Source organism: Manis pentadactyla, chromosome 2 (assembly GCF_030020395.1).
Source record: "Manis pentadactyla isolate mManPen7 chromosome 2, mManPen7.hap1, whole genome shotgun sequence".
Taxonomy (NCBI): Eukaryota; Metazoa; Chordata; class Mammalia; order Pholidota; family Manidae; genus Manis; species Manis pentadactyla.
This window is the reverse complement of record NC_080020.1, coordinates 79,563,606-79,587,161: the sequence shown is the minus strand read 5'-3', so window position 1 is coordinate 79,587,161 and position 23,556 is coordinate 79,563,606. Positions and strand designations below refer to the sequence as shown.

The 23,556-nt window shown below is 41.3% G+C and overlaps 1 protein-coding gene and 1 pseudogene across 1 annotated transcript in view; both read left to right on the top strand.

Annotated features, from left to right (window-relative positions):
* THBS4 (thrombospondin 4) overlaps window positions 1–23,556 on the top strand; it is a 92,420-nt gene that overhangs the window by 22,241 nt on the left and 46,623 nt on the right. The window lies entirely within an intron of this gene.
* Window positions 12,269–22,632, top strand: LOC118926820 (coiled-coil-helix-coiled-coil-helix domain-containing protein 2-like; annotated as a pseudogene).

Below are 23,556 nucleotides of genomic sequence, written 5' to 3'. Positions count from 1 at the left end.
CAAAACCACATATATTTTTGAAAATACAACAAACACAACTCTTCCTAAAATATCCATCATGTGTTTATAAGCCCAGGGCTCGGGTCAGAAAACCTGCATTCTGGGTGAGGTTCTGTCAGTGGTTCTCTCTGGACCTCTCACCCATTCCCTGGGCTTCAGTTTTTTTCACAGACAATTTGATCCCCTGAAGCATATGGACCCAAGAGCTGAGATAGAACTTAGCTGAGAACCAGCAGACTGGGCAGCAGCTGAGTCCTACAGACAGGACTCAGTAGTGGAGAGTATAGGGTTGCCTGATTCTTAGGGAGGCTGACCTCGAAGACCAGCCACCTGGCTTCATGTTACAGACTAATTCCAAGAGGCACCAGATACCCCTGCATCCAGCTGTGCTTATTGGACTCAGGGAAGCATACAGCTTTCCTCTCAAGAGACATGGACCCACCAGGGGGGATGGCTGGGACTAGTAGGAATAGACAATATACATCAGAAAGTTCAAGAGAATTGCTAGTGTTAATTAATTTTGTCCTTTTAAACCATGTTATTTAATATGTCTGAAATTCATAAGAAAAAGTGAGCTTAATTACTCCATTAGTGTGTGGCCCCATTATGGTCACGTCTGGGTGTGTGTATATTGATGGGCTACAGAGTTGAGGATGAGGATGAACACCTCCTGGGCTTTATCCTGTTGCTCACTGAGCCTCCTCTACTCTCCCTCCTATCCAATCCTTCAGGACTTAAATGTCCTTGGCCTCATATTCTGGAATGTAAGCTCCACAAGGGAAGGAATGTTTGCCCGTTTTGTTCATTTTGGGTACCCCCAAATACCCAGATGAGTGCCTGGCACAAGGTTGGTGCCCAGTAAATGTTCACTGAATGAATGACTGACATGTCTCCCTTATTCTAAGACTCTTGCTCCTGCAAGAAAAGTAAATGAGAGACCCTGATTTGTGTATTTGCAGTAAGATCTTAGGACAAAGTGGACCCAGTCTGGAATAAATGTTCACAATTCCTAGCAGAACATAAGAGCACTAAAAAGTTTATTAGCACATCACAGCAATGTGAACAAAAATCAGATTGGTATAATTTTCAGAGAAGAAACTTGATATTCTCAAGCTGTTTATAATCATATGATCTTTCTGAAAGATTAGTTTATATACTACCTTAACATAACTTTTTTAAAAAGCAGTGAGCATTTTCTAACTAAAATCAGTGATTTAAATTAAGACATAAAAGTGGCTTTACCAGTAAAAAACTAAGGCAAATGTCTTCCTCTAAGGTAGGGTTGCCAGGCAAAATACAGGAGGCCCAGTTACACTGAAATTTTGTATAAATAACCAATACTTTTATATAAGCAAAACCTCAAATTTAACTGGACTTCCTGTATTTTTATTTGCTACATATGGTAACTATAATCTAAGGGGCAAATCTTGTCTCCAAACACTGCTCCTATATAAAATCCAAAGTATGTGATAGCCAATGAATTTGGAAAATACCCAGAGACAGTTTCAAATCTTCCTGAGACAGCATTTCTCAACCGCAACACTACTGGCATTTGGAGCTAGCTAATTCTTTGTCGTGGGCCACTGTGTGCATTCGAGGATGTATAGCAGTCTCCTTGGCCTCTACCCCTAACTGCCAGGGGCATCTCTTAGTTGTGACAACCAGAAATGTTCCCTGGGAAGCGAACAAAATGATCCCTGGTTGAGGGCCACTCTTCAAAGGGCAGAGGCCTTATTTATAAGTGTGGCACCTGTATTTTGGTGGAAAACTAGCCCATCCTGGTCTTAGAGAAAGAAGGAGAAAGCCATGTGTTTTTTATGCAGTTTTCATTTTAAAGCATCTTAGGGGAGACACCAATAGAGAACTGATAGAAAATGGTGAGGAGTTGAGACTAGTGGACTGGTAGGATTGTTTTGCAATCTGAGGCTCTATTAGAAAAGCTTCTGTTTCCTCTTTCAGAGAAAAAGGCAATAGAAAGTGCTTGGGAGAAAGCTCAGGTTCCCAACATAGGCTTCATCCAAGCTCCGAGAGAACAGTTAGTACAGAGTCTGCTGATTTCTGGATAAGGAGTGTTTTATTTGGATAGCAGTAACTCAGATTCCAACCTAGACCACCTAGCTGAATAATCATGTGTGTGTGTCCAAGAAAAACAAACCACCAAGAGGTGTGTTGAGAACCAGAGGGGGGAAACTGTTTGCATCTGATTTTCAGAAAACAATTTGACAGAGAATTTTGCTATGGCGTTTTTGCTTCCATTTCCCCCAAGAAAACATATGACTTCAGTTTGCTGTCTAAACCAAGAAAGTGGCTACACATATTATGAGTAAGTTTTTAAAGAATTAACCTTTCAAGTCTTTGTGGCTCTAATTACTGTTCTTTGGTCGTATAGAGAGAGTCATTAATCATTCCTTCCTCCAAGGAATTTTCAGCATAATCCTATTTTCTGCTCAAGTTCTACACGATTGCCAGATTGGAGGGAAAAATCAAATCTACTTCCAATGAAGAGAGATTGAAAAGAACAGTAGTTCAAAGAAAATTCCAAAGAGAGCACATGAACTTCTTATTCTGTCTCTATTAATTTAAAATCTGTAATTTTGTATTTTGTGAGAATAATGCAAAATTTTTCTTTTAATTGAGTCATTCTAACTAAATTTAGGGGATGAATATCCCTATTAATGTTTTTTTTTTTAAGTTAGCTCGAGGCAATTCTACTCTAAGGGCAAAGAACTCAGCTCTGGTCCACAGTTCTTCCTTTTGTCCAACATAAATACACACAATGCCTAAAGATGCAGCAAAGACCCACTGCCCTTGAGATGAAGCCCAGAGGCCTTGCTGTAGTCTACAAGTCCTAAATTATCTAAATGGAGTCAGTCACACTTTCTCCAAATCCTAGGGTACAGGCGAGGCTGCTCAAACACAGAGAGCCAAAATTAGAGTGGCTCAAATAAGATCAAAGTTGAGCATTCTCTCACGTAACGGACTGGAAGTGTGCAGGTGATCAGTGGTTGGGGTTCGTGAGAAGCTTGATGCATTAGATCATCCAGTGACCCAAGTACTTTCTCTCTTGTTGCCTCTCCTCCCTCTAGGCACTTTCCCCATCCATATGGTCAAAGCTCACTCCCCACCACCCTCTCTGTGTCCCAGTCCATAGGAAGGCAGAGAGGTGGGCAAGTAACTTTCTTTTAAAGATATGTTGTGGGGCAGGGGGCTTGGGGGGTGTCCCAGGAAATGGATTCTGAGGTGGCAATTAGTGTGCATGAGGTTTGTTCAGAAGCACTCCTGGGATCAACACCTGTTGGGAAAAGGAGGGGAGCAGCACTGGGAAGATAGAGAAGTTAGGCTGCAGAACAGTCACAACATGGCTTCAAATGACCCTCCAGGGAGCCCTGCAGCTGAGGTGGCCCTTCTCATTTGGGATAGGGAAGTTGGGCCTTTATATCCTTTGACCAGTTATTGGCTGTGAGCTGCTCCAGGAAGGGGGCATGGCCTCGGACAAAAGGGCTCTTTTCAGTGGAGGCAATTCCCAGGGGGCTGTCAGCCAATGACCTCCAGATGGCTAGATGGCAGCGCCACACAGCATCCATGACAGGAGGTGACCTGGAAGCTACACAAACCCCTTCTACTTTGCTCTTATATCTCATTATCTAGAATGTCTGGAACAGCCACCATAGCTGCAGAAGAGGCTGGGGCACAGAGTCTATAGCTAACAGAATGTATGCCTTCCTATAACTAACAGGAAGAAGGGGGAGAGTGAATATTAGGGGACAATCAGAAGAGGGAAGGAAAATTATTGCTTGTGTTTGTTCAGCTTATCAACTACTTTGGATCAAAAACTATTTCACTGAGGAAGATGCTCACAAAGCACAGAGGAAAGAAGAGCTAAAAATGGGGCAGGAACAACTGCAAGGCTGTTCATTCCCAGCAACGTCCTTGAGTAGGGATAACTACATCAAACTAAGATTCTGGAATGAGCCAGGGGATCTAGAATGATCTGCAGGAGGAGGTTCCTAGGGCACAATTTCAGTCTGCTCCCCCAGACCCCAAGCCACAAGAACTGAATAAAGCAGTCTCTCCATGAAGGGCCCTACTTCGAGCTCTATTACCACCTCTAGGATGAGATGCTTTTCTAAGACCTGCTACATATCAGAATAAGTCACTTAATGTAGAGGATAAAATGTACTGAAATAGGATTCTGTTTCTACAAATAAAACAAGAATTATATTGGCCCAAATCAGACACAAACTAGGTAGCACTAATCCAAATTTACCACTTTCTGTTAGTGGTACTTGGATTTTCAGCACAATGATGGTGTGTGGACAGGAAGGAGACTAAGAACAGCTTGCATGCTTGCTACCCCTCTTTCTGAACAAAGCAGCCAGACCAGTTCCCACCACTGACTGGACCAGGGCTTGAAATGTAACATCAAAACCACCATCCATAGGCTGAACAAGAGACTAGCAACCTTGAAAGAAGCCTGCTGTAAAACTCTTACCAACAGTAGTTCTATATAAGATAGTGTGGGACCAACCCACCACCTGCTCCTCTTGTACAGATGCAATACAGAGCAAGGAGAGAGTGCACGAGAACGGGGAAATCCTAGTGAATTATAGTGACCAAACAGGGATGTGAAGGACCGTAAAATCTCTGACTTCTAGCAAGTCTGATGGCCTCCTAGAGGTATTCCTCTTTCCTCTCCCCTCTGCCCTCATCACCATCCTCTCCCACACACTCATGCCAGAATGCAGGGGACTTCTTAGCTGCATACAGGCAGGGCCATAGGGATCCTCAAAATGGGGGAAGTTTCTGCCCTCTTCCCCTCAAGAAGGGTCTAATTTTTTATCTCCAGATGGGTCTTGCCAGGATTCTGCATGCTGATATTTTAAGAATAAAGTGATATCTCCATGAAAGGCCCTACTCTGAGCCCTATCTACATCCACCTCTGGGATTTAGCCGTAGCCAGGGACTTGTGATAGGTGGTAGTGACGTCCTGCCCAAAACACATTTGTATAGGCAGTATGGGATAAAAAGTAAGAAAGCAGACTCAAGAATCCCACAGACCTGGATTTAAATCTCAACTCCGCCATGAATTAGCTGTGTGGCCTTGGAAAAGTCATGTATCCTCTCTAAGCCTCCATCTCCTCCTTTGTAATAACAGTATCTCTTTTCAGAGCTGCTGTAAGAATTCAGTCAGGTAAAATTAGCTCTTGGCACAGAGCCTAGAGTGTAGTAAGCGTCTAATGACAGCTGTAATAGCTGCCCAAAAATAAGCCTCCTTGGAGGAGATTTTGCCTATGGTAAGAAGAAAGTCAATTTGACCCAGCAATAAATCCTCGGGAGGAGAGATTCTGATTGCAGCTCAGCACCCAGCTCTTAGCTCTGCCTCCTCGCCCAGCTTCCCAGTAATTCATCATCAAATCCTATGCAGAGGTGTGATTATAAGCAAATTATGAAAAGAGCTGTTTTCCTGAAAACTTGTTATGGCTTTGGGATACAAGGCAGGGCTGTTTTGGCACCACCACAACTTCCTACATGTATATATTCCACCCAACTGGGAAAGAGACAATAAACTTGATTTCAAAATGCTGCACAGCTTTTGAATCCCATAGAATGCACAGCACCGGAGGTCGTACTCAGCAGATATGACAGTGGTTTCCAGCAGACGTGAATGTGGTCTTTACCAGATTGATAACGGTGCCCAGCAGACATGACTGTGGACCCCAGCTGATGTGACAACAGAACCTAGTAGATGTGACTGTGGTTCCCAGCAGCTGTAACGGTGATCTCCAGCGATGGCTGCAGTCCCCAGCAGGCAGGGCAATGGTCCCTGGCAGATGTGGTAGTAGGTCCAGAAGCAGCCGAATGGTGCTGTGTGGATACAGCAGGACTTCTGGAATCAGCAATAGTCATAGGCTGATTGAGACCAAGGGCGGTGCTGGAGCCCAAGGCTGGTAACCAAGAGTTGGGAGGAGAGAGAAAGAAAATGGCTGATAACATGGAGTAGCTGCTTATATTTATTTATGAACATGTATGGGTTATAGCCCAAAGTACAGAAATTTGGGATATAAAGGAAGTGGATAAAAGTCCCTGAATCGAGCCAGAGTAAGGAAAACAGGCAGAGAGCTATGGAGTACACTGTTACTGTCTGGGACCCCCACAACAGCCAAGTGAAGAGCTTCGTTTCCAGTTTGCAGCACTGTATCTCAACGAAGAAGCGGAGAAGCCCCGAGCACCCGGCTTTCAGCCTCGCCTGCCACTGATTCCCTCGGGGAAGGAACTTGACCTCTTTGAGCCTCAGCTTATCTACGTGTAGAAAGGAGGGAAGAAGGTTACACCGGATAACTGAGGCCCTTGCTGTGATGGTTTTATTTAGTCACTCCAGATTCAGATAAAGCCAAGGTCTCACTAACACCTCCTTTCAGTTGAAATGAGTAACTCCCAAGAGCTTGGAAACTATACCATTCTGAGTAAATATTTTAATCTAAAGTAATCTTTTAATGGAAATTTTACATCCTTTAAAATAATTAACATTCAGTTCTCATCCATAGAACATGATCCAAATTTAGGTGAGAATATGAAGCAAGGAAAAAGGTGTTAACCTGTCATACTTTTTCCTTTTGGCATTAAAGACCCAGTTAGCTGGTGGGGAAAATTTTAGTTTCTTTAGAACTGAGGTGGTAGCAGAAAGCTAAGTTGGAATTGACTGTCTCTGGCAAGGTCTTCCCCAAGGCAATGCCCTAGGCAACTAGGTACGCCAAGGCAAGTGGCAGCCTTCTGGGGCTTGCTGAGCCTGGTCACATCTGAGCCCTCCTGTAAAGGTCTATTCATCCCTGGGGAGACAGGAAAGCAGGCACATTCTAAAGGCTAAGGTTGGATCCCCAGTAGCTCACCAGGATCATATAGTGGCTAGTACTCTGTGTTGTGTCATAAAGGGCTAAGGCCTGCCTCAGTTATTGACTGGGGGCCAGCCGGGCCCTCTGTGAGATGTACTAGGAGAGGCAAGGCCATGTTTCGGAGTTCACCCTTGGCCTTTGGGTGCATTTCCCCTCTAATAAGGAACCTCTAATAATCATGTATTTTATTGGAACATCATCCTCATCACTAGTAAAATGAAGGCTGGTTGTGGACATCCAGGGAGAAGGTCCTTGGGGAGGACAGGTGTCACAGGGAAAACTGGCAGGCTGGCTCCCAAGGGAAGTGTTTCTTTCCATGGTGAAAGTGCCAGAGACTGGGGCGGGTGTTCAGTCCTAGAGAGATACAGAAACACTTCTCTTGTCAGTGTGTGAGGGACGCTGAAGAATAATAAGCAGAGTGCCAGTATTGTCATTAAAAAGCAAGGTGTCTTTCATAAGGTTGGCATTAGCATCAGCCTGGCAAGTACATTCTTAGACAAACCGCAAGGAAGCCAACTTAACAGAAGTTGCTTGGCAAGCAACAGGGGTAATGTTTAATAGGGTCAGCCTATAATTACCTAAGGCAGCCATTTCCACCATGTGGCCTGTTTGCCTCTTGGACCAGAAGGGTTGTGTTTGGAGCCAGGACAACCCTTCCCTAGAGAGTACCCACATGTCCACAGCCAGCTGTTGCCTCACTGACTTCCCAGACCACCCATTTCCAAACTTCAATGTGTGACCAATTCCCTTTCTGATTGACATACTCTTTCCTTACATGTGTTAAAATCTTTCATCAGGACAGGTTAAAGTCAAGTCTCTGTGCTCCCTAAGAAATGGCTGCATACTGGGTTTGCCCATTACATGTGCACAGCTGGCAAAGGGCTCTTTCCTTTCATAGCCTAATTCCTGGGGTCATGGCATTATTGCCCTCCTCCCATATAACACCTACACTGCAGTCTTAAAATGTCATTTTGTTTTATTTCGTTTCACTTTTATTTTCTGTGTTCTTTTGAATGTCTCCCCTGATTTTTTGAGTGGGATTGCTCTGAGAAAGGATGTTATTTTTAGCATAAATTGAATCAAGTGAGATGAAATCTTATAACAAATTCCACTGCCATTATCAGCTTCATTATATCAAAGGAGGGCAGGTTCCTTCTCCATTACAAGTGCTATTTACAAGACAAACTGTGTTCATAAATGATGAAATGAATATACGTATACTGTGCATTTAGAATTACGACCACCTCTAAAAGTTGGTCAGTAAATTATTGGCAATATGAGGTAATACATTTTATTTCTCTTTTTCATAATTGATTGTTTGTCTTCTTAGTGGTTTGCACCAGTAGCAGCTACTAAAAACCCCACACATAGACAAATGCTTGTAATTCCAATTTTGGATGAACTCATCCAAACAGGGTAGATTAATCCAGACAACACTCCATATGCTACCCCTAGTGAAGAAGGCTAATGAGCAAATGAAACAGTCTCCACCTTCCAGGTTTCAGTCTTCTATTTGCTCTAATCATTTTAATTTTATTGATTGATGTACTCAACTATGTATTTATTCCTTCCTAATTTGTTCCAAGGAGCATGTAAGATGGATGACAAGAATACAAGATGAAAATCAGGATGAGGTAAAATAAAAATAAACATTAGATAATCAAAGTGGGAGGGAGAACTTAAAAGATATGTAGGATAGTCGTTCCTACATAATTATTAAAGTGGACGTCAGTGTTTGGGGTGGGCTTCCTGGTGGCAAAATACAATAGATATAAAATTACCTATTAGTCATAAAGAAACCTCCCAAAGCAAAGCTTTTTCTTAACACTTGGATCTGAAAGAAATTTCTTATTTATATCTTTATACAAGGAAAACTCAGTGATGTGGATTACACAATTGCACAATATAGTTCAGCAACATACAAACCAAAAGAATTTTGTGTTTTTTGAGGGATTTTTTTCCTCATTCAGTTTCTTCCTACTACTAATTTCTGAGCAATACATCCTCAGTCTATTCTTCCAGAGGTTTGCATAAATATTTACTTGCTCCTGAAAAATATAAGGACATTACAAGACTATCTCAAAGTGTTTCCTTCCCAACTTTATAGTTTGCAGTACTTTGGTTCTATCTTGCCTTTTAATTCTACAAATTAAACATCATTATTGTTTTATATGACCTATGTTTAAATTTATTTATTTATTTATGAATGTCTTTGCTCACCATTTCTTCTCACATTTCATACTGCAAATTTGAGTTCATTTTCTCTGAGTCTGAAGTATATCCTTTAGAATTTTGTGAGGATCTATACTCAGGTTTAATTGGCTCAAATGTCTTTATTTTACCTTTATTCTTAAAGGTCTTCCACTAATTGCAGAGTTTGAGGTTGATAATTATTTTTTTCTCAGCACATTAAAGATAATATTCCATATATTCTCACTTCCATTAATGCTGTTGAAAACAGTGCTATAACTCCGATTTTTATTCATTTGAGCTAATTTGTTTTTTATCTTTGGCTGCTTTTAAGATCCTCCCTTTGAACTTGGTGCTCTGAACTTGTGCTATGATGTGCCTAGGAGTGATTTTCTTTTTATTTACCTTGTTTGGGATTTGTTGGGATTCTGTGGTTTGATGTTTCTCAACAATTCTGAAAAATTCTCAGCCATTATCTCTTTAGATATTGTCTCCATTCCATTCTCTCTGGTATCTCCTTCTAGAACTCCAATTAGATGTATGGACTTCTCCATCCTCCTTTACTTTTCTCATATTTCTTTTTAATCTCATTTCTCTCTATATTTTTTATATATTTTTTTTAGATTTATTTTTCACTTCACTGATTATCTCTTAATGTTGTCCAATCTACTGTTGAATTCATATACTTTTTAATTTCAACTGTATTTTCCATTTCTTGAAGTTCTATTTCAAACATACTGGTTTTCACAGAAAATTTTTGTTTTGACTCTTGTCCTTATTTTTAGACCTTTTTAATTTTTTCAAGCATGTTAAATCTATTTATTGTATAGTTTGAAAGTCTGTGAAAGCATGACTTTGTCATCTATTGTTTCTGTTGTCTCTCATTTATGGTGCCTGGTTTCCCTGAATACTTTGTAACTTTTTTCATTGTAGGCTTATATTCTTTGGAATGTTATCAGTAGGAATTTTTTGAGAACTTGGCTAAAGTTGTCCTCCAGAGAGAATTTTCTTTGACTTCAATTGCCTGGATGCACTACAAACTCTCTATCTGATATTTTCTCGTACCATACAGTCCTATGAATTTGGGACTACAAAACCTCAGAAGCAATATCAACTAGAAGCCCTTTTGACAAAATTATTTACCCTGAATCTAATCATGAGAAATAATCAGTCAAATCCAGAACATATGACATTCTATATGACAGTTGGCCTGAATTCTTCAAAAAAGTCATTGTCAGAGACACACTGAAAGGCAGGATACTGTACTTAATTAAAAGAAACTAAAGAAACAGAACAATCAAATGCAATGCATGCACTTTGATCAGCTTCTGTTTTTCTTTTTAAGTCATGAAACATATTTGGGAGACAGTTAAGAATATTAGAGTAGAATATTAATATCATATATTAAATGATATTATGGAATTATCATTACTTTTCTGAAATGTGATGATATAATTATATAGGAGGATGTCCTTATTCTAGGAGATGCCTGTGGAAGTATTTAAGGATAAAGTGTCTTGTGATTCTAAATCAATTTCAGTTGGCTCAAACAAAAATCCCTCAGATGTTTGTCCACAGACACACACACACATATGTATAGGTATTGAAAGGGTATCTCGCTGCGACCCTCCTTACCCAGAATGACTCAGAAGACACGGGCCCATGCAAGAGATTTTATTATCTGAAAGAGAAAAATGGCTGCCCCCAGAGAGAGGGAGCAGCAGCTCGTGGGTGAGGAAGTGCATTTTTAAGGAGTAGGGGTAGGGTGTGTTCTGCGTTGGTGATTGGATCTTAAGGGGTGGGGGTCTTAGCGTGCTAGAATTTGCCTTCAGATATAGGTATAGAAAGAGAAATTCAAACAAAAACAAAACAAATTAATACACACACACATGCACACACACATATAGATATAGGTATAGAACAGGGAAATCTAATTCTCTAAGAGAATTGTTCACTGTATTTTACTCTTGACTTTTTCTTGACCTAAAGAAAATTTCTTGACCTAAACAAAAACTACATGAGGGTTAGCTGTAGTTATAAATTCTCTGGGGGAGATTTTCTCCCCTACACCATAGCCAAGATCAAGACCAGAAAGTCTCCTTGTTCTCCCTTTCTGAACAAAGGGCTTATTTCTGATCCACTCTGACAGAGAGGATGTGAGTCCTTGAGGTAGGGAGGGAGAGGGGGAGAGAGGGAGGGACGGAGGGGCAGATCATGAAAAACACTTTCTCAGTCAGAACAACAGCGGGAATAGCCCTGCTGACAGGTGCAATACACTGCTTTTTTTCATGCTTTATGTAGTTATTTATGTAAGGAACAGACTAGTAAAGCCAGTCTCTCACATTTTCATTTTTATTGAGCGGACTTGCGAGGCTCCAGACTGAACTATTCTGTGAGATGTCACACTTCCCTTAACACAAGCCTCCATTTAAGAACCAGGGTAAACCTTCCCTCCTGAGTAGGTTACCATCAATTTTCTCAGTTGCATGAAAACCAGCCTCAAGGGATGAACAGGAATATTTATTGAAGAAAAATAGAGAAAGAAAAGAAAAGTAAACAACGATTATCTATTCTGCAACAAGCAAATCTCAGAATCATATCATTCTGTGGTATCCCACCGTCCCTGAGGATAGAAGAATGATTATTCCCCAGTGTCAATTACAGGTCTCTGATGGAGGCTATTTTTATCCCTGGACCTTCCTTGCCCTGTAACAACCCCATACTCTCTATTTTTCTGAACTGTATGTTGCCCAACACATCTAGCTGTCCCTGCACACACACAGAGTCACTCAGGAGTGAGATTATCTTGTTTACATATCGTAGCACAGCGGCTCCCTTAATTTGGAGCTCAGTTTTTGCCCTAGGGTACCAAGGCAGCCAAAAGCATTAACTCTGCTTATGGTTGGGGAAATTTAAATTTCCTCTAAGTCCTGCTGTGCTTCCCTTCTTTTTACAAGAAGGTTCGGTGGCCTTTCCTTAAGAGAATGTGCTCTACTTGCTTAAAGATTGTCAAGGCAACCTGCTGCTTACCCATTTCCTCTCATTTAGGCTCTAGATAATAATAGATAACAAACTCAATTACAAATGGAAATACCTGAACCTCATTTAAAAAATTTAAAAAGATAATAATGACAATGAAAGACCTACGTGCCAGGCACTATGTTAAATGTTCGTATTTACTCTCTCACATGGAAAGTGCTATTGACATCTCCACTCGCCTCACAGAAGGTATACCGTTAGCATCTCCCATCTTACAAATGACACTCCAGTCTAAGGCATAGAGCCTGCAGGTCGCTTCCCAAGAGCACACAGTGCGGGAGGCAGGATCAAAGCCAAACAGTACGGCGGCGGAGCCTCCCGCATTCCGAACCAGGACGCGACCTGGGAATCGTCTTCAGGTCTCCGAAGTCATAGCCCAACCCCCTCTGCTGATTGAAAGCTCTGATTTGTCAGGCGCCAATCTGGAGCTAGTCCTCATTACCACTCAGAAGGCATGCGTCATTCCCATTTCCCAGGGAGGAAAGGAGACACCGTCTCCCTTCCCCAGCGAAAGCTTTCGGGACTTCCCCAAGGCCGTACACCAAGTAAGTGACTGAATGGGTTTCAAACCCAGGTGTGGCTCCACCCTGCCACCTCTCCAGATCAGACGCAGCATTCCTTCCCAGCGCACAGTTGGGTCATGACATGCTGCGTTGGTGACCTCAGCCATTCTGGCAATGTTGTTTAAAAAGTGTAAAGAAGAAAAAGCAAATACTGGAAAACTTGGCTTTTGGTTTCGCATATCATATTAGAAGGAAATGAGGTACATTAATAACAAGAAATCCATTCTTAATGCTTCACTTCACTTAGTCTGCCCAGAAAGCAGGATTTTATGCGTTGATCAGACACGCTTCTCCCTAAGGCAGTGCAGCGGAGCAGACAGGTGCTGGGCCTGGGGTCAGAGACCTGAATTTGAGTCCCAGCTCTGGCATTTCCTTGGGAAAGTTGTTCAACCTCCCTGACCCTAGTTTTCCAGGGTGTGCAGTGGGAATTATAACCATCCTCGTTGCTGGGAAAATTAATTGAGATTAAATCTAATACAGGACTCTATATCTGAACAAGATAAAGTTGATTACTATTTTTATGTGGGTTATGAAGACTCCCACAGGAGAAAAAGACAGTGTGTGTGTGTGTGTGTATTCCTATATTCATGCATACATGTGCATGCATTACTGTGCATTCAAGTATATACATGTAAGTAAGTTGTGTTGCACAAATGAAGATGAGAGAAACTAGTCATAATGTCACAGGAAAAGCCCTGATGAAGTGTGCTAGGGCAAATCTGCCAGCCTCTTATTTTCATTGCTTAACTATCAGACAGGCAGACAATGTTGAAAGATTGCAGCTGTGACCAGGATAAGAGGAACAGTAGTCCTCAAGGGACTAGCACTAAAGCCTGCAGCCCCACTGGCAACTTCAGGGAGCTGTGATGGAGAAGCCTCCCTCTCCAAAGGGGGAGCTGGGAAATGAGCTCATGAGCTCCTCCATTCCAGGGAGACTGGGTGGGTGGGGATGGCCAAAGATGAAGGTATTCTGTGGAGCATGGGACTCTTTGACAGGCACACCAAGAGGAGCCAGCACTCAGCAGCATAGCCTGAGGGACCCTACACTGCCTTCTCACCTTTCCTGCCCAGTCTTCCCTCATCCCCTTTTCCTCCTCTTGTCCTCCTTTGTAGCTCTGTGACCTTTGCTCATTTCTGGCTCGCTTACTGGATTTGTCATGTCTCTTTTCATCTCCCTCTGGTCAACTTTTAAGGGCAGCAGCCCAAATCATCACTAGCAATTATATCCATGCTGAGAATTACTTGTGTGAAGGGACATGCCAGCACTCCATAAGGAAATCTCTTTGAGAAGTATATGTTGGAATTTCATTTTTAACTGACACATACAATGAAACACATACCATATACCAGTGACATTTAATGCTCAAACGGGATAATAAAATGTTTGCAGTCCACATTTTCCTAGATCCCATAAAAGGAGTTACATTTTCATTAGGTTTTTCAAGCCAGTCACCAACGCCCTCCCATTTCTCCTGAGACTGATGTGATGCTGGTCCATTTTAATACCACTGGAAAAATACGGCACCTAGGGAGAAAGACAAGAAGAACAGTAGATATAATATTTATTAGTTTGCAGTGCTGGGAAGCAAGTTGAAACTCTCATGCCCTGTGCCCCTCAATTCCTAAGTCTGAATAGAAGAGAGGACACTAAGGAATGGAATGTTAGCAACCGAAATCCACTAGTATTTGCTTCCACTTCCTTCCCACCTTTTCTTCGGCTTAATAATAATTAACTCGAACATAAGAGGACCTTCAGAAAAATGTATGGTCTAGAACAGGGGTCAGTAACTTTTTCTGTAAAGGGCCAGAGAGTAAATACTTCAGGCCCACACAGAACATATGGACTCTTGTCACTACTTGACTTCATGGTTGTGCCACAGAAGAAGCCATAGACAAGAGATCATGGCTGTGTTCCAATAAAACTTTACTTACAGACCTTGACATTTGAATTTTTCAATAGTTTTCACATGTCAGAAATAATACTGTTCTTTAATTTTTCTCCCAACCATTAAAAAATGCAAACACTCTTTTTAGTTTGCTGACCCTACCAAAACAGGTCATGGGTCCCATCTTGCCTGTGAGCCAGTTTGCCAATCCCTGGTCTATAATTTTTTATATATTAAGAGTATTCTTCACATTAAGTCCATTGAAACTGAAGTTATTTTGTCTCTTTTTGCCCATCCACTTTTCCCTAAGTCTGCTACTTGTCCCCACACCCTTCCCCATTCTGATTTACCACTACACCACTTCTCTTCTAGCTCTACCTATTTGTTTTTTCCCACTATGAGCCCCACAAGGGAATAAGAACCATTTGCCAAAGACATGCCTGTAAGCACCCAGCACTATGGTGGGCACGAATTAAGTGGAAGACACAGCGCCTGTAGGTGACCAAGCTGATGCAGTCTGTTATCCATTCTCCCCTCCCTCTTCCTTCCTGGTAAAGTCCACTCCCACAATATAGTCTGAAAACACCAGTCATCGCTTTCCCACCTTTCTTGGCAGAAAATATATAGTATGTCTGTGGCCCAGTCTGGGTGCTTCTGGAAAAGGTTTTCCTCACTGAAAAAAGAAAGGAAGAGTGAGAGAGAGGAAGGGAGGGAGGGAGGGAGGGAGAGGTGCAAGAGCGGAAGCCTCACCCTCTCCTTCTTCCTAATTTTGTATGATGTCACATAAAGATATGATGTTTAGAGAAGCAGCAGCCATATTGCAACCATGAGGGAAGTCCAAGAGCTGATCCAGAGGTATAACATTGTTAATTCACTGAACTACCCCTGCAACTCTCTTCCTCTGGACTTCATGTTATAAGAGATAATGAGGAGAGAGATTAAACATGGCGGCATGAGAGGTGAGACAGAGGCTTCCTCCTAAAACCGCATATAATATGAAAATATGATTAATACAACTAATCCTGAAAGAGCATCAGGAAAGGGGACTGCACCAGACCACATACACCTGGAGAAAAGAGCAGACCTCATGGAACAGGGTAATGTACCAAAGCTGTGGCCAAGTGGACCCTAAGCTCTTCCCTCACCCCAGCTCACCAGCTGGAGGAAGACAACTGGAGCAGGGAGGGAGTGGAGGCCTGGGACTGCTAAATATCTAACTCCAGAGATCCTCTCTGGGAGCACAAACCTACATTTCATGGTGCTTTCATGATACTTTCGTGATTAGGGGATTGGAAAGCTAACACAGGCAGAATTCCTGGAGAGACTGAGATTCCAGCTGCTTGTGGGAAGCAGGGATCCATATCCAGCTGCTCTGGGACAAAAGAAAGGTGGGCAGTCTGAGAGACTTCCTAACAAGGAAGCCCTTAGCAAGGGGGCTGCTAAAGGGGCAAGGATTGCACAGGGCTTACTGCTCAGGAGAAAGGACAGGTAGACAAAATTGTCCAGGTACACTCTGCCCAGCAGGTTGGGAGCTTTCATGATTTCCAGGTGCTCCAGCTCCCTGGCTGGCTACACAGCTCCAAGGACCCCCTCTGTGATAGGCAGCCTACTGCACCTTTCTCCCAGCCTGCCCCACCTGGCTCGCAAACCAGCAAACCCTACCCTGGTGATAGGCCAGTCAGAGGGAAGATCTGTCTACAGCAACTACAAACGCAAAGCATAGAGGCTTATACCTGTGTGCTAGGCCTACTGATTCAGTCAGTGGAGACAGGCAAAGCAGTGGGGAAGCAGGAAACAGCTCTTTCCTCCCCCAGGTACCAATACCACTCCCCTGTGACACCCGACAGTGCTTCAGGGGCTGAGCAGCTCTATAGAGTAGAGCTTCTGGGCACTAGAAGCTCTATAGAGAAGAGCTTCCTGGGCACTATTCATATACAAATATGAAATGCCAAAGGAACCTGGTACAGAGTAAAATTAATATAACACCTGAGAAAGATGACATGGACCTCATGACTCTTCCTGAAAGGGAGTTCAAAATAAAAATCATTAACATACTAATGGAGGTATGGAAAGATTGTCAAGAACTCAGGAATGAATTCCAGTTGGAGATCCAATTGTTGAAGAGCACAATGGAGGGAATTAAAAGCAGATTGGATATGGTGGAGGAGAGGATAAATGAAATAGAAACTAGAGAAGAAGAATATAAAGAAGCTGAGGCACAGAGAGAAAAAAGGATCTCTAAGAATGAAAGAATATTGAGAGAACTGTGTGACCAATCTAAACGGAACAGTATTCACATTATAGGCATACCAGAAGAAGAAGAGAGAGAGAAAGGGATAGAAAGTGTCTTTGAGGAGGTAACTGCTGAAAACTTCCCCAATCTGGGAAAGGAGATAGTCTCTCACGCCATGGAGATCCACAGTTCTCCCAACACAAGGGAGCCAAGGAAGACAACACCAAGACACATAGTAGTTAAAATGGAAAAGATCAAGGATAAGGACAGACTGTTAAAAGAAGCCAGAGACAGAAATAAGATCACATACAAAGGAAAGCACATCAGGCTAACATCAGACTTCTCAGCAGAAACCTTACAGGCCAGAAGGGAGTGGCATGATGTATTTAATGCAATGAAGCAGAAGGGCCTGGAACCAAGATTACTTTATCCTGCAAGATTATTATTTAAATTTGAAGGAGGGATTAAACAATCTCCAGATAAGCAAAAGCTGAGAGAATTTACCTCCCAAAAACCATCTCTACAGTCTATTTTGGAGGGACTGCTATAGATGGAAGTTCCTATGGTTTAATAGCTGTCACCAGAGGTAATAAAACCACAGTAAAGAAAGTAGAACACCTAATTACTAAGCAAATGCAAAATTAAATTAACTATTGCCAAAGTCAATCAAGGTATAGACAAAGAGTACAGAATATGAGACCTAATATATAAAGAATGGAGGAGGAAGAAAAAGGACGAGAAAAAGAAAAGAACTTTTAGATTGTGTTTGTAATAGCATATTAAGTGAGTTAAGTTAGACTCTTAGATAGTAAGGAAGTTAACCTTGAACCTTTGGTAACCACGAATCTAAAGTCTGCAATGGCAATAAATACACACCTATCGATAATCACCCTAAATGTAAATGGACTGAATGCACCAATCAAAAGACATAGAGTCACTGAATAGATTAAAAAACAAGACCTATCTACATACTGCCTACAAGAGACTCACTTTAAACCCAAAGATATACACAGACTAAAAGTGAAGGGACGGAAAAAGATATTTCATGCAACTAATAGAGAGAGAAAAGCAGGAGTTGCAGTACTTGTATCAGACAAAATAGACTTCAAAACAAAGAAAGTAACAAGACACAAAGAAGGACATTACATACTGTAAAGGGGTCAATCCAACAAGAAGACATAACCATTATAAATATCTATGCTCCCAACACAGGAGCACCTACATATGTGAAACAAATATCAACTGAATTAAAAGGGGAAATAGAATGCAATGCATTCATTCTAGGGGACTTCAACACTCCACTCACTCTGAAGGACAGATCAATGAGACAGAAAATAAGTAAGGACACAGAGGCACTGAACAACTCATTAGAACAGATGGACCTAACAGACATCTACACAACTCTACACCCCAAAGCAGCAGAATACACATTCTTCTCAAGTGCACATGGAACATTTTCAAGAATAGATCATATACAAGGCCACAAAAAGAGCTTCAGTAAATTCAAAAAGATTGAAATTGTACAAACCAGTTTCTCAGACTACAAACGTATGAAACTAGAAATAAATTACACAAAGAAAATGAAAAATCCCACAAACACATGGAGGCTTCACAACATGCTCCTAAATAACCAATGGATCAATGATCAAATAAAAACAGAGATCAAGCAATATATGGAGACAAATTAAAAGAATAATTCAACACCGCAAAAGCTGTGGGATGCAGCCAAGTCCGTGCTAAGAGGAAAGTATATTGCAATACAGGCCTACCTCAGGAAAGAAGAACAATTCCATATAATCAGTCTAAACTCACAACTAATGAAAATAGAAAAAGAAGAACAAATGATTCCCAAAGTCAGTAGAAGGAGGGACATAATAAAGATTAGAGCAGAAATAAATAAAATTGAGAAGAATAAAATAATAGAAAGAATCAATGAAAGCAAGAGGTGGTTCTTTGAGAAAATAAACAAAATAGAAAAGCCCCTAGCTAAACTTATCAAGAAAAAAAGAGAGTCTACACATATAAACAATCAGAAATGAGAAAGGAAATATCACTATGAACACTACAGAAATACAAACAACTATTAGAGAATACTATGAAAAATTATATGCTAACAAACTGGATAACCTAGGAGAAATGGACAACTTTCTAGAAAAATACAACCTTCCAAGGCTGACCAAGGAAGAAACAGAAAATCTGAACAGACCAATTACCAGCAACGAAATTGAACTGGTAATCAAAAAACTACCAAAGTACAAAACCGCTAGACCAGATGGCTTCACCACTGAATTTTATCAAACATTTAGTGCAGACCCAATACCCATTCTCCTTAAAGTTTTCCAAAAAATAGAAAGTATGGAATACTCCCAAACTCATTCTATGAGGCCAGCATCACTCTAATACCAAAACCAGGCAAAGACCCCACCAAAAAAGAAAATTATAGACCAATATCCCTGATGAACATAGATGCAAAAATAATCAACAAAATTTTAGCAAACCAAATTCAAAAATACATCAAAAAGATCATCCATTAGGATCAAATAGGATTTATTCCAGGGATGCAAGGATTGTACAACATTCAAAAATCCATCAACATCATCCACCATATCAACAGAAATAAGGACAAAACCACATGATTATCTCCATAGATGCTGAAAAAGTATTGGACAAAATTCAACATCCATTCATGATAAAAACTCTCAACAAAATGGGTATAGAGGGCAAGTACCTCAACATAATAAAGGCCATATATGACAAACCCACAGTCAACATTATACTTAACAGCAAGAAGGTGAAAGCTTTTCCTTTAAGATTGGGAACAACACAAGGATGCTCACTTCCCCATTTCTATTCAACATAGTACTGGAGGTTCTAGCCACAGCAATCAGACAACACAAAGAAATAAAAGGCATCCAGATTGGCAAGGAAGAAGTTAAACTGTCCCTGTTTGCAGATGACATGATATTGTACATAAAAACCCTAAAGACTCCACTCCAAAACTACTAGATCTAATATCTTAATTCAGCAAAGTTGCAGGATACAAAATTAATGTGCAGAAATCTGTGGCTTTCCTATACACTAACAATGAACTAGCAGAGACAGAAATCAGGAAAACAATTCCATTCACAGTTGCATTAAAAAAAAGTACCTAGGAGTAAACCTAACCAAGAAAGTGAAAGATCTATACCCTGAAAACTACAAGACACTCATGAGAGAAATTAAAGAAGATACCAATAAATGGAAACACATCCCGTGCTCATGGATAGGAATAATTAATATTGTCAAAATGGCCATCCTGCCTAAAGCAATCTATAGATTCAATGCAATTCCTATCAGAGTACCAACAGCATTCTTCAATGAACTAGAGAAAATCATTCTAAAATTCATATGGAACCACAAAAGACCCTGAATAGCCAAAGCAATCCTGAGAAAGAAGAATAAAGCAGGGGGAATTATGCTCCCTAACTTCAAGCTCTACTACAAAGCCACAGTAATCAAGACAATTTGATACTGGCACAAGAGCAGACCCAGAGACTGGAATAGACTAGAGAGCCCTGATATAAACCCAACCATATATGGTCAATTAATATATGATAAAGGAGCCATGGACATACAATGGGGAAATGACAGCCTCTTCAACAGCTGGTGTTGGCAAAACTGGACAGACTACATGCAAGAGAATGAAACTGGATTATTGTTTAACCCCATACACAAAAGTAAACTCGAAATGGATTAAAGACTTGAATGTAAGTCATGAAACCATAAAACTCTTAGAAGACAACACAGGCAAACATCTCCTGAATATAAGCATGAGCAACTTCTTCCTGAACGCATCTCCTCAAGCAAGGGAAACAAAAGCAAAAATGAACTCATGGGACTACATCAGAAACTAAAAAGTTTCGTACAGCAAAGGACACCATCAACAGAACAAAAAGGTATCCTACAATATGGGAGAATATATTTGTAAATGACATATCTGACAAGGGGTTAACATCCAAAATATATAAAGAACTTACATACATCAACACCCAAAAACCAAATAACCCAATTAACAAATGGGCAGAGGATATGAAGAAACAGTTCTCCAAAGAAGAAATTCAGATGGCCAACAGACACCTGAAAAGATACTCCACATCACTTACCATCAAGGAAATGCGAATTAAAACCACAATGAGATATCACCTCACACCAGTAAGGATGGTCAGCTTAGAAAAGACTAAGAACAACAAATGCTGATGAGGATGTGGAGAAAGGGGAACCCTCCTACACTGCTGGTGGGAAAGTAAGCTAGTTTAACCATTCTGGAAAGCAATATGGAGGTTCCTCAAAAAACTAAAAATAGAAATACCATTTGACCCTGGAATTCCACTCCTTGGAATTTACCCAAAGAATACAACTTCTCAGATTCAAAAAGACATATGTACCCCTATGTTTATTGCAGCATTTTTTACAATAGCCAAGATATGGAAGCAACCTAAGTGTCCATCAGTAGATGAATGGATAAAGAAGAGGTGGTACATATACACAATGGAATACTATTTGGCCATAAGAAAGAAACAAATCCTACCATTTGCAACAACATGGATGGAACTGGAGGATATTATGCTCAGTGAAATAAGCCAGGCAGATAAAGACAAATGCCAAATGATTTCCTTCATTTGTGGAGTATAACAATGAAGCAAAACTGAAGGAACAAAATGGCAGCAGACTTAGAGACTCCAAGAATGAACTAGTGTTTACTAAAGGGAAGGGGTGTAGGAGGGTGGGTGGGGAGGGAGGGAGAAGGGGATTGAGGGGTAGTATGTTTAGTACACATTGTGTGGGGTATCATGGGGAGAACAGTGTAGCACAGAGAAGGCATATAGTGAATCTGTGGCATCTTGCTGCAGTGATGGACAGTGACTGTACTGCGCTATGGGTGGAGACTTGATAATATGAGTAAATGTAGTAAACATATTACTTTTTCATGTGAAACCTTCATAAGAGTGTATATAAATCATACCTTAATAAAAAAAAATTTTTTAATAGATAATGAGTCCCTGGAATGGGAATTCTGTTACTGTCTTATAAAGAAAATCCTCATGCTTGTGAAGCTTGTTAGAGGGGTGATGTGATGCACAAAATGAGAAACTGTTATAAGAAAACATAAAATATTAAATTTCATAGACCACATGATACTAGTTATATTTCTAGTGCTTAAGAAAAATCACATATCAACTACTCCCCCTAGTTGAATAGAAATATGTTCACATCTAGGCTCTGAATCTTACCCTTCTCTTCACTAAGCCACCCTGCAGTGATGTCCATGGGAGCTGAAACCGCACCTCCTGCATGGCCCCTCCGGCCTGCTGGGGGCCTCTGATGGGAGCCATGCCCAGGCCAGCACCAGCACTCAGCCCCCAGCTGAGGATCCACCATCTGGTATTGGCCTACCTGCTGCTGCACCCCAGCAGCCAGGTCTGATAGCCCAGATGGCAGCCGCTGCAGAAGGCATGGCTGTGGGCTCTGCCAGGCACGCTCTAGGTCATGCCACCACTCGGGGTTTCGGTGGAAGAGGTAATGCCAAGCCCCCGAGGCCTGATGTCACCAGGAGCCTCAGGGAGCCCAGCCCGCACACCTGCAGCAGTAGCAGGTTGGCCCTTGCCACCGTGAGACAACACCATTTCTGGAGTGTGCCCAGAACCAAGGTGTCCTTAAGCTTTGTGAGAGTTTCCGTGAGGTGCTGAAACGGTGCCGATTCGCAAATGGATTAGCCTAATCAAGTTCAAATGGAAGACATGGAAAATCATCTCTCATGAACAAGTTAATTTAGCATAAAAATATAACTGTAGTGATGATATAAAGTGTAAAACCACCAGTTAAACCTCTCTTCTATCGTTTGTAGCTTCCTTGCTTCAGAATTGCAATGGAAAAAGGTGTTCTTGCTGTACAGAGGTTCATTGAGATGGTATTGAGTTTGGGCAGATGTTTGTCTGGGCTGCTTAAACCGGCTTTTGTTTAATAAAGTGATTTCTTCCAAAAAAAAAAAAATGTTCACATCTCTCCCAATAGCTACTGCCCTATCTCCACCTTCCACTTCACAGGCAAGCTTCTTGAAAGTTATCTCACTTTTATTATTATCCCTACTATCTCCACTCCACCCCAGACATTGTCTTGACATCTCCTTCCATGGTTTTGCACACAACACACATTCCCTCTGCTTGCAAAGTCTGTCGTCCTCCTTCTCAGAGGGCAGTAGTCTGCCTTTCTTCCACCCACACTACTCCATCAAACGGCTTTCAGCAGAATCACCAGTAGCTTCTGTGCTGATAAACCCAAGCACAGTTTTTAGTTCTTATCTTGCTTGACCTCTCTCCCCAGTATTGATACTATTCACCAAGCCTCCTGCCACCACATGTTCCCAATGTTCTTTACATATTTCTATCTTTATTGCCAACTTCCCCTTCTCTACTGGTCCTGAATGTGAGTGTTCTTCAGTTTTCTTTCCTCCTTCTACACACCCTTCTTCTGATGTAGTCTCATCTACACCTACACCTTCAGTTGCTACTTATAAATTAATGATACCCACACCTTTAAACCTCTCTCCTGAGTCACGGACCCATGTAAATACCTAACGGACAGCTCCATTTGAATGTCTTGAAAGTGACTTGACCTCAATATGGCCAAGCCCAATTGTCATCTACCCCCCATATCTCAGTGAATAGCACTGTAGTTCACCAAGTTGCCCAGGTCAGAACCCCAGATGCCATCTTGAC